The sequence below is a fragment of the Eumetopias jubatus genome, unplaced genomic scaffold (assembly GCF_037043125.1).
Source record: "Eumetopias jubatus isolate StellerSeaLion01/CBP00866 unplaced genomic scaffold, mEumJub1_p1.0 scaffold_10, whole genome shotgun sequence".
Classification (NCBI taxonomy): Eukaryota; Metazoa; Chordata; class Mammalia; order Carnivora; family Otariidae; genus Eumetopias; species Eumetopias jubatus.
The window spans coordinates 25,965,832-25,980,477 of NW_028274816.1; positions in this window are offsets into that span (position 1 = coordinate 25,965,832).

Genomic DNA, 14,646 nt, shown 5'->3' on the forward strand with positions numbered 1-14,646 from the left:
TGATGCAGCTACACTCATATCAGACAAAATAGACTTTAAAACAAAGACTATAATAAAAAACAAAGAAGGGCACTACATAATGATAAAGGGGTCAATCCTGTAAGAAAATATAACATGTATAAACACATATGCACCCAATATAGGAGAACCAAAATATGTAAAGCCAATATTAACAGACCTAAAGGGAGAAATTGACAGCAGTGCAGTAACAGAAGGGATTTTATTTTTTTTTAAGATTTATTTATTTATTTTGAGAGAGTGAGAATGAGAGAGAGAGAGAGAGTACACGAGAGGGGGGAGGGTTAGAGGGAGAAGCAGGCCCCTCGCTGAGCCGGGAGCCCGATGCGGGACTCGATCCCGGGACTCCAGGATCATGACCTGAGCTGAAGGCAGTCGCTTAACCGACTGAGCCACCCAGGCGCCCAACGGAAGGGATTTTAACCCCCCACTTACATCAATAGGTTGATAATCCAGACAGAAAATCAATAAGGAAACATCAGCCTTAAATGATGCATTAGACTGGATGGACTTAGTAGATATATACAGAACATCCCATCCAAAAGCAGCAAGGTAAAGGTGCCTGGCTGCCTCAGTCAGTAGAGCATGTGACGCTTGATCTCAGGGTCATAAGTTCGAGCCCCATGTTGGGCACAGAGATTACTTTAAAAAAAAAAAAAAGCAAAGTACACATTGTTCTCAAGTGCACACAGAATATTCTCCTCAATAGATCATCTTTTTGGCCATGAAACAAGTTTCAATAAATTCAAGAAGACTGAAATCATATCAAGTATCTTTTCTAACTACAATGGTATAAAACTAGACATCAGTTACAAGAAGAAAACTGGCAAAATTACAAATACATTGAGACTAAACAACATGTTACTGAACAACTACTGGGTCAAGGAAGAAATCAAAGAAGAAATTTAAAAAATAGCTAGAGACGAATAAAAACAGAAATGTGGCATACCAAAATCTATGGGATGCAGCAAAGCAGTTCTAAGAGGGAAGTTCACAGCAAGACAGGTCTACCTCAAGAAATAAGAGAAATCTCAAAATAAACAATTTAACTTTATACCTAAAGGGACTAAAAAAAGAATAAATGAAGCCCAAACTTAGTAGAAGGAAGGAAATAATAAACCAGAGCAGAAATAAATGAAATAGAGACCAAAAAGACTAAAAAGAAAAGATCAATGCAACTACAAGCTGGTTCTTCAAAAAGAAAATCAACAAACTTTAGCTAGACTCACCAAGACAAAAAAAAGAAGGCTGAAATAAATAAAATAAGAAATGAAAGAAGACATGTCACACCTGTCAGAATGGCTAAAGTCAAAAAGACAAGAAATAACAAGTGTTAGTGAAGATGTGGAAAAAAAGGAACACTTGTACACTGTTGATGGGAATGTAAACTGGTACAGCCCCTATGGAAAAGAGTATGGAGGTATTAAAAATAGAAATAACATATGATCCAATAATTCCACTATTGGGTACTTACCCCTAAAAAACAAAAACATGAATTTGAAAAGATATATGCACCCCTATAGCCAAGATATGGAAACAACCTAAGTGTCCATTGATAGACAAATGGGTAAGGAAGATGTGATTTATATGTAATGGAATATTATGCAGCCATAAAAAGGATGATATCATGCTATTTGAGACAACATGGAAGGATCTGGAAGGTATCATGCTAAGTGGAACAAGTCAGATTGAGAATGACAAATATCATATGATTTCACTCATATGTGGATCTAAAAAAAAAAAAGGAATAAACAAAAAGCAGAATCAGACCTGTAAAACAGAGAACAAACTGATGATTGCCACACGGGAGGGCATGGGGGGAATGAGCAAATGGGTGAAAGGGAGTGGGAAGGTATAAGCTTCCAGTTATAAAATGAATAAGTCACAGAAATAAAAGGCACAGCATAAGGAATATAGTCAATGATACTATAATAGTGATGTATGATGACAGATGGTAGCTACACTTGTGATGAACATAGCATAATATATAAACCTGTCAAAGCACTATGTTGTACACCTGAAACTAATATAACATTGTGTGTAAACTATTGTCAAAAAAGAAAAGGAAGAAAAGGAAGGGAGGAAGGGAGGAAGGGAGGGAGGGAAGTAAGGAAAGGGAAAACTTTTTTAAAAAAAGACATTGATGGGGGCACCTGGGTGGCTCAGTCGGTTAAGCATCTGCCTTTGGTTCAGGTCATGATCGCAGCATCCTGGGACCAAGTCCTGAATCGGGCTCCCTGCTCAGCAGGAGGCCTGCTTCTTCCTCTCCCTCTGTGCTCACTCTCTGTCTCTCTCTCTCAAGTAAATAAATAAAACCTTTAAAAAAAAAAAAGACACTGATGAAAGAAATTGAAGACACAAATAAGTGGAAAGATATTCCATGTTCATGGATTGGAAGAATTAATATTGTTAAAATGTGCATAATACCCAAAGTGATCTACAGACTGAATGCAATCCCTATCGAAATTCCAATGGCATTTTTCACAGAACTACAACAAATAATTCTAAAATTTGTATGGAACCTCAAAAGACCCCAAAAAGACAAAAAAATATCTTAAGGAGAACAAAGCTGGAAGTATCACGTTCCCTGATTTCAAGCTGTACTACAAAGTTATAATAAAACAATATGTTACTGTCATAAAAACAGACACATAGATCAATGAAACAAATTAGATAGTCTAGAAATAAATCCATGCATATACGGTCAGAAAATGTACAACAAAAGAGGCAAGAATATACAATCAGGAAAAGACAGTCTCTTTAATAAATGGTGTTGGGAAAACTAGACAGCTACATGCAAGAGAATGAAACTGGACCACTTTCTTACACCGTATATACCAATTAACTCAAAATGGATTAAACACTTGAATGTGTAAGACCTGAAACAATAAAACTCCTGGAAGAAAACATAGGCAGCAGGCTCCTTGACATCAGTCTTAGGAATGTTTCTTTCCATACTGAAAATTTTTTTATCAATTCTGATGATCTTTGCCTTTTAATTGGAATGTTTAGTTTATTTATATTTAATGTAATTCCTAATAGAGATGGTTTCAAGTCTACCATTGTGCTATTTGTTTTATATTTAATCCATACATCTTCTTTTGTTTCTTGTTTCCTATCTTTTTTGTATTATTCAGTTTTTAAAATTTTTTCTCCCTATTATTTCATTATATATTCTTGTATTATTTTTCTCATGATTATCCCAAAGATTTCAAGATATGCACCCTTGAATTATAATCTACTTTAAGTTAGTGTCTTTACCACTTCCCAAAGAACTTTACAACAATTAATTCTCTTTACCTTCTCCCATCCTTTATGTTATTTTTGTCATATACTTTACATCTGTATATTATAACCCTCATAAGCATTAAAAAAAAAAAAAACAGTTGCTAGCAGGTGGATGTGAGGTTATTTGAAATGTGACTAAATAGAAGCCAAGAAGACAAATTCAGTGTTGTGGAAATTTAAAGGAAGGGACAAATTCAAGAGAATTTTCAGAGAAGCAAATTGCAAAACTCAGTGAGTAACTAAATATGGGGAAGACAAGGCTTGAAAATGACTCAAGGTGTTAAACTTGAGACTCAGGGAGGAAACTGATGGATACATGTGGACAGGCTGGGACTGGGATGTTAGGGTTTGAGTGAGAAGAAAAATCATTGAGCTCAAGTTTTAAAATGAATTTTATATGAAATTCGGGCTTAAAAGATGACCACTGGAAACATGACCAGATTTGGAAATCATCTAAATATAATACCACTTTTATTGGAAATTGTGTGAGAAATGAGTTTATCAGGACACTAAATATAAAAGAAGAAATATTCATTCATTCATCAGATCTTTATTAAGTGTCTACAATGTGTCTAGGTGTTCTAGGTGATGAGGATATCACAGAGAACCAATCAAAAAAAAAACTCCTGCCCTCCTGAAGCTGACATTCTAATGAGAAAATAAAGAATGATTAGTGGATGGAGTTGGAAGGACATCCTTAATTGAGACAGAGGAGTGCACCATATATAATAAGCAGAATCTGTAAGGATACTGTCCATGAAAACTAGGAGTTGGAAAAAGGCTTGAATAAGGCAGAAATACTGTATTTTAACAGTTCTCAAACTTTGCTGTACTTTAAAATCTCTTGGGGGTTTCTAAAAATCCCGATGCCCAGGTCATACCCCATCCCTAGTACATAAAAATGCATGCCGGTGTGCGCCAGTCATCAGGATTTTTTTTTTTTTAAAGATAGCCAAAGTGGAGAAACTGATGAGGAGAACAAAGACAAGAGAAGTGTAGCTAAAATTAAATCTACTTACAACTTGCAACCCACTGATAAATACCTGAGACATGCAGAGCATGACATTGTTCAAGGAGCTCGTGGCTGCCTTCAAACTGATGTTTCATTACAGACTAAAAGCGACCTTATTTTGACAAAAGCGAGACCTCCAAAGTCCTGTAGACCCCACTTCCACCATCCAGAAATTCCTTAGAAACTTACGTTATTTCTACCCACCCTTCCTCCACAAACTTGAAATGTATAATCAGTCACTCCTCACAGTTGCCAAGTGCAGCTCTTCCTGCCCACGGGTCCTGTCCCCGGGCTATAATAAAAGCAGCTTTTGCACCGAAAAACATGTCCAGAATTCTTGACCATTGCCCTCGATGGCCCCCCATCAGGAACCATGGCCACATTTCATCAAATTTAATATGCTATGAATTATAAGCGAGAGAAAACCCTGCCAATTAAACTCTGACAAACGGCTTAAGATGCCATCAATTTAAGATGCATCTCAATTTCAGAGATGTTAAGAATGGCAAAATAATCAGCATTTCAGAATTGATGGACTACTGTGGACACAAGTGCATGAGCAGCCACGGAATGAGAACCACCGAATTTTCCCAGGACTGTACATGACCTTAGAACAGAATGAATAATTGAGTGTTGAATTCAGGACAGCACATGTTGTTCAAAGTTTCAGTTTGTCTCGATAAGAAAATTAAACAAACATGTTCCCACTATTCCTCCTCTTTCCGGGTTATCTCGGTTATCTCACTTTCCCTCAGCCACGAGCGACCAGGAACTACGCGATCCCACTGTGCCTGGAACACGGACATTGCTTCCTTAGTGCCACCAAATCTCTTCTGGAAAATTGCATCACTGGCAGACATACAAACTGATGTTCTGAGCTTTTTAAAAAGCTTCTCAAAAGTAACATCAACACCCCCCCCAAAAAGCATCAATGCTGACACTTTATAAATGAGAAACTGCTAAGTGGCCAAGATTTTAAATCAAATATTATCCTCAAACCAGCTTCTGATCAGTAAGACAGCCAACCAGAGTTGGGTAAACCCAGAGTCTGTCAAAACTTCAAATAAAATCTGCCAGTAGGAAATTGGTCCAAGGTCAAAGGTGTGAGGATATTGTTAAAGAACACAATTCAACCACCAAATAAATTTGAGGATCTAATTAGCTTTATTAGAGATTCATGAATCAGGCAGCATCCCATGTAGCAAGTAGAGAGCATGCTCTGAGGAGTTGTGAAAAACAAGGTTTTTATAGGAAGAAGGGTGAGCAAGGAAGTTATTAGCAAAAAGAAAAAAAGAAAGACAAGGAAGGGAAGGAGGGATTGTTTCTGGCCAGGACATCTTCTTTTGGGGGGTAGGGAACGGGCAGGGTTTTCATCATGCAGATGACCTCACCAGCGCTGATCAGGAAATTTCAGATTGATTGTAACAAAGGTCACATTCCTGGAATAGGTTGAAACTATAGTTAAGTCTTGGTTTGCTGTTGCAGGGGATGGGGAGGATGAGTCCATTTGGGGCTCGTTGTTTCTTTTTTACAATTATTATAATCATAATAATCCCCTTGTATGCACCTCCAGAAATTCCCAACATGGAGTAAGTCAGTACACTCCATTAATGGAGACAGCAGACCAGAACTGGGGAAAGAACTACACCAGCAAACCCCAGTACATGGGGACTGTGGACTAAAACTGGGGACAGGATTTCAGTGTGGAATCGCAAGACTGAACCAAGAGAAAAAGACTTACACTCGGTTAGAGCCTCCAGTAAGTCTAGATTGACCCCATCTTGGAAAGCCAAATAGATCGGAAGCTTGAGACAAAGAGGGTGGAGCTCAGAGAAATTCACAGCCTTTGGAAAAAGTGAGAAAGAGACTGAACTCCAAAGGGAGTTCGCAGGCTCCACATCTGTTTTTTAGGGAAGACCCTAAAGCATTGACACTCAAAGCAGGTGAAGCCTGATGCAGCAAAGTGGAGGCTACTTTTGAGTATGAGCAGTCCGCAGCCCCATGGCCTTCCCAGCCATCTCCCCAGCACCCCTACACGATCCTGCCAGGCCCTGGGGGCATCACCTCCCGGAAGCAGGCAAAGACCACATGGGCCACGGCTGCAAAACGCATTAGGAAATACACCAAGGAAACTGCCTAGCAAAGCATTTGGGGACAGTGTCCCCAGAGTGCCAGCCAGGTTCTGGAAAGAGTCGAGCCATCCATTCTGGTCCCATGACAGATCTCTCTAGAAGGAATGGTGTTAAAACTCTGCTTTGAGCTGCAAGAAGTTAGGGATTTGCATAATTATGGCCCCAGGAAGTTGTATGAAATTAGTCGTATCCACACAGAAATCACTGCAGCTGCCTGAGGCTGTGCCCTGCAGTGACTCTCCTCTCTCCTAGGGAAGCACTGGGCTCCTTCCACTGTTGTACAGTGTGTCCCACTGGATTCTTGTCGGTTGTGTTTGTATTTGTCTCTTCTGAGACAAGGGGAGATGGTAAGAAAACTCAGTTGTCTTCATCCCCAGCATGCAGCACAACCACTGGCAGGAAGCAGAATCTCAATAAATGATTGTTGGGGGAATGAATAAGTGAAATAGCAAATGAATGTGGGTCAACCTTATTCTCTGTCTCTCCATCTCTGTCTCTGTCTGTCTCTCTCTCATGCATGCATACGTGTGTGTGCGTGTGTGTGTGTGTGTGTGTGTGTGTTTCATTGGTTATATCAGAATCTCAAATAGAGTTGAAATTCTGCCCTAATCAGAATGATTTTTGGGGGGTTCCCAGACTTGGAATCCATACTTTTTGCTCTGTTGATGTGAGAAGATGTGACTGCCTTCATTATACGACTATAAATTCAACATCCGACAGAGTGGTCAAAGCTCAAAAGGCTGGCCAGCTTCTCAAATAACCAAGGACCAAAATGGCAACACCAAGGTTATGTATCTTCCCCATGCCTGGAGGGGAAGGGGGTGTCTTGCTGACCCAGGAAACATTCTGACCCTCCAGGCACAGCTTTGTTCCTGGACCCACCAAGTCAACCCTGGCAATTAACCGGGATCAAGTGGTGCTATCAGATTGCCTTCACATGCTGACTCCTTTTGTTTCCCGTGGGACACTTCCCAAATGGAGTTTTCAACCCCCAGGAAACCTCTCCTGGGCTGGCAAGAATGCCAAGTTGGCATGCTTACTGCATTTCCTCTCCTAAAGGCCTTGCCCTTTGGAGGCTTGCCTCTGAGTTGCTGCTCAGGTTTGTGTTCACAAGCCTGCTGCGTGCCAGTTCCAGGTCATCCCTGCTCTGCTCCTGCACACACACTTCTCCCCTGCCATTCTCTTACACATAACAGGCCACACTAACTTCATTTCTCACATTTATAACCACAAGGCTCTTACAGAAAATTTCGCTGCCAAGATTCAATCAACACTAGAGGTTAGGTAACATGATAGTTTGAGCACATTCTCACTGGGTGCTGGCACCAGTGATCTACACCTGGAGGAAAGAGAAATCTTGAAATGTGTCTTAGCCAAGCAGAAAGCAGATAACATATCTGACAGGCAAATACAAGATTACAATAGACCTTCATCTGGCTTTAGCGGGGATTAAATTTGGCTACATATGAAGGAAAACCCCAAATAAAAGAGACTTAAGCACACAAGGTTTTATTTTCTCAAAAGAAGTGGGAAAGTAAGCTGACAAAGCTGGTGTTGGTAGTTCAAAGGAGCTCTTTCCAGCTTTTGCCTCTAGAGTGACCCTGATTCTCGGGTATAAAATGGCTGCCAGAGCTCCAGCCATCATACCCATGTTCCAGGCAGCAGAAGACTTCCCAGAAGTTGCACACAATACTTTCATTTATATCTCTTTCAGTAGGATGTGGTCACATACCACACCCAGATGCAATGCAGCTCAAAGGCTAAAAGAAATATAACCTTTATTTTGGGAATAAATGCAGAATGTAGACTTATCTATAAGACAACTGACCTGGAGTGCCTGGGTGGCTCAGTCGGTTAAGTGTCTGCCTTTGGCTCAGGTCATGATCCCAGGGTCCTGGGATCGAGCCCCACATCAGGCTCCTTGCTCAGCGGGAAGCCTGCATCTCCCTCTGCCTGCCGCTCCCTCTGCTTGTTCTCACTTGCTCTCTCTCTCTCTCTCTCTCTGAAAAATAAATAAATAAAATTAAAAAAAAAAAAAGACAACTGACCTGATCTCTTCAGAGGTTACTGTTCTCTAGATTTTAAAAAACTAAAGAGCCACATAGGCGAGCCTTGATTGACAGTGGGAGATATTTTGTTTGTTTTTTTTTAAGATTTTTATTTATTTATTGAGAGAGAGAGAATGGTAGAGAGAGAGCATGAGAGGGAGGAAGGTCAGAGGGAGAAGCAGACTCCCCGCCGAGCAGGGAGCCCGATGCAGGACTCGATCCTGGGACTCCAGGATCATGACCTGAGCCGAAGGCAGTCGCCCAACCAACTGAGTCACCCAGGCGCCCGACAGTGGGAGATATTTTGAAGACAATAAGGAAAACTGGAGTATGGACTGAATGTTAGATGATATTTGAGAATCATGGCTAATTTCCTTAGGTATGATCATAGAGTTATGGTTTTACAGGAGCATGTCCTTATCTTTAAGAAGATGCAAGCTATGAAATACTTAGGAATGAAATGCCCTGACATCTACCACTTCCTTCAGAATGGTACATCAAAATACAATATATCAATAGGTAAAAATATCAACAGAGAAAACATGGAAAAGATAGTAAGAATTACTGAGCCTAAGTGGAGGGGGTATGGATATTTATTATACTATTCTTTCAACTTTTCGTTTGTCTAAATTTCTTATGATAAACATTAGGCTAGAGCAATTCCCTGTCTGGTTTGGCTCTCTCACAGTCTTTCACCTGAGGTTACCTGCCACCTGGAGAAAGGGAATGATGTTCCTATGGGCACTCATGAGTCACTCAGTTCAGAGGGTCTGCTAGTGGGTCGGCTCCCCACAGTCAGCCAGGATGGATTCCAGAGCTTATGAGTGTGGAGAGAGAGGATGACATCATGGCCCTCAGCTTCTCCAAGGACCTTCCCCCATTTCCCAGGATACAGCATGGCAGTAAGAATCCACGAAGGCCATCACCCATTTGAGATAACAACATGGCAGAGGGCAGAAAATGAATCTACTACATAAAATCATCTTATACTGTGAAGGCATCAGTGGTATATCAGGACACTACTGGGTAGAGTACAACAAATGCTAGACTTAAAACCAGAAGAATCTGTCCTCCCTCCACCGTTTCTACTCATAACATCTGTGGAGCATTTCAGCTTCCTCATCTGTAAAATGAGGATCATGATCACTGCTTCCCCTACCTCACAGGGCTGTCTGAGGACCAAAGAATATATTGTGTGTAATTTTCTGTAAACTTACAAATGTACAAGATTGTTAGGAAGGTGATCTTCTTGTCCAGAACTTCTTCATCCCATTAGGCTCCCATGCAATTATCCACAGACACCAGGACCAAATGAAATTTTTCAAAAATCTGCTTGCAGTTGTTTAGAAGTATCTCCACAAATTCTTTGGTTTTCCTCCCTTCAAAAATGTAACCATTTTTCCTCTCCCCTTGAGTGCAGGCTGGACTAAGTGACTTGCTTCTAACATAGGGTTGCCGGATAAAATCCATGATACCCAATTAAATTTGAATTTCAGATAAACAACAGATAATTTTTAGTGTAAGTATGTCCCAAATATTGCACGGGATATACGTACACTAAACGTTTATTCACTGTTTCTCTGGAATTCAAATTAAGCTGGGCATCTTGTTGCTTGTGTTCGTGAGTTTTGCTAGAAGTGGCAGCCCTATTCTAATGAACAGAATGAAGCGGCGTAAGTAACAGTGTATGACTCCAATACTGTATCATAAAATGCATTGTAGCTTCCACCTTGCATTCCTCTCTTGCATGACTCACTCTGGGAGAAGCCAGATGTCATGGTTTGAGGATCCTTGGGCAGTCCTATCCTGCCAACAGCCAGGACCTACTCCTGAGCACAGCAGTCAATCATCTGGATGTGGATCCTCCAGCCCCAGTTACGCCTCAGCTGACTGAAGCCCCAGCCAGTGTCCTGGTTGCCATCTCATGAAAGACACTGAGCCAGAACTACCCTGCTAAACTGCTCCTGAATTCCTGACCCAGAGACACCGTGTGCGATAATAAATGATTGGTGCTTCAAGCTGCTACGTTTTGGAGCTTCGGGCTCCGCCCTGACTGGCACTGAGGTGTCTACAGAAGGTTCCCCACCTTTCCCAGTCTCTGAGCTTTGATCACCATACCCCATTCTACCGCCTTATTTCAGACCAATCAAGTGCCCAGGACAAGTATCTCTGAAGGCTTTTTTAAAATAGTAGGAAGTCTGTCTGTTAAAAGAAGATGAACTTTTTTTCTTCATAGGCTCCATACCCAACATGGGGCTTAAACTTAGAACCCTGAGTCATATGCTCCACCAACTGAGCCAACCAGGAGCCCCAAAAGAAGATGAACTTTTGAGGGGAAAACAAATAAAGGGAAAGAGGACTAGTAATACTTTTCTGAGGTCCTGTGAGGCTCTTTCCCTGCATCAGAAGGAGATACTTGGGCCCTGAGGCCCAATTCTGCTGATTCCTGGCTGCCTGGTTTGGGGAAGTTACTTAATCTCTCAATCCCTGGGTTTATTTGTAAATACAAACATAATAATGCCTATTTGCAGGACTTTTATGATGAGAAATATTTAAAATAATGTTCATTAGGCAGGTAGGATGTGCAAAGCTCTACTACACTTTATATTTAATCCTTGTCCAACCCTTTGAGATGGATAATGTCCTTCTCTTCCTTTTACACTTGGGAAACTGAGGCACACAAAATGAACATGACTGCCCACAGCTAATAAGTACCTAATGTGCCTGACACATAGTACGCATCTTTGTAAAAGTTGCTGTTAGGATATCATTTAATCCTCCAAACCATTGGTTTTCCAGGTGAAAAAATGTGGCATCAGCAGGTTAGTGGGTCTCCCAAGGTCGAACTACAAAGTCTGCACCCTTCCTCCCACCCCAACCCCAGCGAGTCATGGAGTGAACAGCACTCCTTGGGGTGGTCGTTCTCCTGGTATTTTTCCCACCCCCGCACCCCACCCCTTGCTGGTGCTCCTGGCTCACGGGATTTTCTAATTGCTGCCACGGGATGGAATGGGCCAGACATCTAAATCGGAGACCTTAATTCATATCTGGTCCACAACCCAGTTTTGATGGACTGGTACAGCATCAGCTCAGGTTTTAAACACGGGAGCTGCCACATAAAACATGTAGATTTCTGCCTTCTCTGAGCCAATGACATGCTGGCTGGCCCTCCTGAGTGGCAAGCCACCTGGAGCAGAAGAGTACAGTCTCTTTTGAGATGGGGCCTGTGCTTTCCCATCTGCCACTGAGAGCGGAGCTGAAGGGCCCCCAGTGTCCTGCACACTCGATTTTCCTGTCAAGAGGTACTGATTGAACACCACCAATGACCTCCTGAGCTATCCGAGTCACATCATTGGCCCTGAGATGAAGGTGAGCAAATCATCTCAGCTCTGTGTCTCAGTCTCCTGCTTGACCTTGAGAACACCATTCTGATGGGATGTTTTCCTGCTTCCGTCCTCATGGATAACTAGATAAAAAGTATTGGCTACAGAACCTGAGCCAGAGCAGCCTATCAGAAGATCGGCAGAGAAATGGCTATTTTCCAAAACACTGGATGTGACTTGATGGACCTACCCCTTCGAGGGGAACCACTGTCGGAAGGAACCCCAGCCCCTTCGGATACAGCTCTGTGCCCACTTGTCAGCCCCACTAGCAGGAGGCTGACCTGAACAGGTAAGAATGGGAGAACCCAGGGAAAACTATTCTCCTTCTGTTTTCCTTCCCTGGGGTCTTAGTGGAAGCCTCTCTCTCTCTCTCTCTCTCTCTCTCTCACACACACACACACACACACACACACACATACACACACAGAGAAATGGATGTGGCAGTCACTCTGGCTGCAGCCCAATGTGGCTTGCTAAACCAACAGTTCCTGTTTTCTTTTTCCACAAGGAAGAGACATAATGTAAGCTATTCCCAGGGAGAAAGTAGAGAAGGAAGAACAGCTTATTCCTGACCCATACTTGGAAATTCCCATGTGAGGCCACATAAGAGGAAAGGAGACCCTCCCTACCCACGTTGGAGAGAAAGTATAAATTGGCATACCTCATTTCTGGGAGTCAATTTTACAGAAATTCTACTAGAAGAGTAAGAGATACATAAACCAAGAGACTCACTACAGTACTGCCCGTGACGGAAGCAGTGAAGACAGCCTACACATGCCCAGCCGTCAGTAACCGTTGGTGCGTCTATGCGGTGGAAAACCACAGTTATGTTAGAAAATGCACAGTAGATCTAAGAGAAGAACACTGAAAAATTCCATGATGGTACATGAAAAAAGCAAGTTGCAGAATATTATTTAACTTATTAACTGCTTATATTTAACTAATGGGAAATTGGCCAGGCCAATTATGCACAGAACACAAAACATAAGAGTGAACAATGTATTAGCAAATGGTATTAGCAACTCTGCACACCATTCCACTCAATGATCCTGGGCCCCAAAGGGCTACCTGGGCATCATCAGTCTATGTCTCCTAGCACTGTGGGCTTCTCTGGGCTCTGGGCATCATTTTGAGAATTAAGAAGAATTGGTACTCATCCCACATGGCCCCTGAACGCAAGCCAACTACTTACTCTGGTCCTCGAGGGAGAAAGAGCAGCCTGTTGCAACTGTGCTGAGACAGAATGTCAGTCTCCGACAGAGAACCTTCCAAAGGGTAACCCTTCCTAATCCCTTCCCTTGTGTGAATTTTCCCTTGTGTGCAGCATAGTCTACAAACTCAGCAGTTTGACACAGTCACTATTAGCTCACAGTTCCTTTTCTTTTTAAGATTTATTTTTTGAGAGAGAGAGAATGTGTGAGTGGGGCAGGGGCAGAGGGAGAGAATCCACAGGCTGACTCCCCACTGAGCACAGAGACTGACACGGGTCTTGATCTCACCATCCTGAGATCATAACCTGAGCCGGAACCAGAGTCGGAGGCTCAACTGACTGAGCCACCCAGGCGCCCCAGCTCACAGTCTGTATCAGTAGTTGAGGCTCAGCTGGGTCTTTTTTTTTTTTTAAGATTTATTTATTTTAGAGAGAGCCTGCAAGCAGAAGGAGGGGCAGAGGGAAAGAAATCTTCAAGCAGACTCCCCACTGAGCATGAGCAAACTGTGGGGCTCAGTCCCAGGACCCGGAGATCATGACCTGAGCTGAGATCAGGAGTCCAATGCTTAACTGACTGACTGAGCCTCCCAGGCGTCCTGTCCGCTGGGTTTTATGCTCAGGGTATCACAAGACCAGGATCAAGGTGTTGGACGGCTTGGGTTCTTACTCAAGACACTTTGGAAAGAATCTGCTTCTAAGCTCATTCAAGTCTTTGGCAAGATCCAGGTCTTTGTGGTCCGAGATGCATTTCCTTGCTGGTTACCAGCCAGGGGCGAACACCTTCCTTCTCATGTCCCCCACCCCAGTCTTCAAAACAGCAACACTTTGATCCCTTCTGATGCTTCAAATCTATCTGATGTCTTCTTCCCCCAGAGAAAACGCTTGCTTTTAATGGGGCTCATGTGATTAGACTGGACCCACCTGAATAATCTATCTTCAAGGCGGCTCCTACGTTAAGCCACGTAACTTAACAGTCATGGGAGGGTTATCTCATCATGTTGCTAGGTTCCAGAGGTTAGGACAGAGCATCGGGAACCAGGGGGAGACATTTCAGGAATGCTGCCTACCACACAGCCCGTAGATGAAGTGACGTGTCAGTGCTCATCTCGTGAGTTTTGATGGTTGTGTTGTGGTTGTGTAGCAGAATGTACTTGTTTGCAAGAAATCCACACTACAATATTCAGGATGATGGAGCACCAGACCAGCAATTTACTCTCATATGACTTGGTATTAAAAAACAGTTCTTTGTATTATTTTCCTAAAATTATTCTATACATGTGCACACAGAGAGATAAAAAAGATAGCTGTGGACACATGTGTTTGTATATAAAAAGGAAAATATCTGGAAAAATTTAGAAAGATAGATTCAAAAGTTACCTGTGATTACCTCTGGGAAACAGAGTTATTTAAGGCAGAAAAGAGGTCCACAACTTTTATTTGGGGGCTATTTTTTAAAAAAAGAAAAAAACAAGAGAAAGGTCTTTGAAAAGGAGAGCAGGAGGCTTGCTGCTGGTTTTGTGACAGAGAGTGAGCAGATACAGGTGGGCCAGGCTGA